Here is a 1,151-nt window from a genome sequence, read left to right on the forward strand (position 1 = left end):
GTGGAAAGAGGCTTCGGGGACCTGAATGAACTTGACGACAACTTTGTTAACACATGTGAAGCTGTAATGTGTGACACAGGTACAGAACAGGTGCCCCTCTCGCCCCTGTGTTGTCTTTCACTCATTGTAACAGTGGATAAGTATTTCATACTAGTCTTCTAGAAGGTCAGATAACCTCGTACCTGGTTCCTGATTACATTGTAAGCATGTTAAGAGACCACCGCTGGAGAAAATGATACTGTGCAATACTGTCTGGCTTCTTCACTATTCATTAGGTTATTGTATTGTAAATACGTGAGAAAGCCATTGCAAGCGTAAGACGGGCTTGCCTTCATACAGACCCAAAGAGTTCAGAAGTTCCCATAGAATGTAATACACAGCGTGTGTGTGTGTGTGTGTGTGTGTGTGTAATTCACCTCGGTCGTCTGGTGTGTGTGTGTGTGTGTGTGTGTGTGTGTGTGTGTGTGTGTGTGTATATATATATATATATATATATATATATATATATATATATATATATATATATATATATATATATATATATATATATATATATATGATAAACTTGGCGGGAGGGTGTGCAGCAAGGCAGCGGGCGGGCTGAGCAGCACCAAGATGATAAGATAATACCTGCCCCTCGGCCCGCCCTCAGCTCCTCCATGATGTCCCGAAACAGCGGTGCGAGGTGTGGAATGAGGCCACACACCTTCCCGTCGCAAGCCCGACATGCTTGTGTCCACTATGTCTTTCACGGCAGTATTACGCCACTGTTAATATTATGTCGGCAGCCAGTCATGGATGCACACAATGGATGTATTAAATATATTCAATTGGTCCTTAGTTCCGCACGAACGTGAACTGTACATATTATATCATATTTCATATGGTAAAAAAAGTTCGTAAGTTTTCTAAGATTGCCAACTGAGGATAAACAAAGCTTATATAAGAATATCTAATAGAAGAATCAATATTTTGCGTTCTGATTTTTCGATATGTTCGTCTGGTGTATTTTTTTTTTCAAATACATTTTAGGATTCTAATTCATTACGAAGTGTTTACACATACATTTCTAAAATAAATGCCGAAAGAAACATTCATATGGTTAGCTGTTGCTACAAGTCACTATGTATTAATGGAAAAAATACTGACCA

At 39.2% G+C, this 1,151-nt stretch overlaps 1 protein-coding gene across 2 annotated transcripts in view; it reads left to right on the forward strand.

Moving 5' to 3' along the window:
* Positions 1-474, forward strand: part of LOC123518574 — a 171,184-nt gene extending 170,710 nt beyond the window's left edge. The window contains exon 9 of one of the 2 annotated variants that reach the window (XM_045279445.1): positions 1-474. This exon is cut by the window's left edge and continues 342 nt beyond it. The gene's annotated coding sequence lies outside the window, so the exon portion shown is untranslated. The other variant, XM_045279446.1, reaches the window with a different exon arrangement.
* The last annotated feature ends 677 nt before the right edge of the window (positions 475-1,151 follow it).

This window comes from Portunus trituberculatus, chromosome 44 (genome assembly GCF_017591435.1).
Source record: "Portunus trituberculatus isolate SZX2019 chromosome 44, ASM1759143v1, whole genome shotgun sequence".
NCBI lineage: Eukaryota > Metazoa > Arthropoda > Malacostraca > Decapoda > Portunidae > Portunus > Portunus trituberculatus.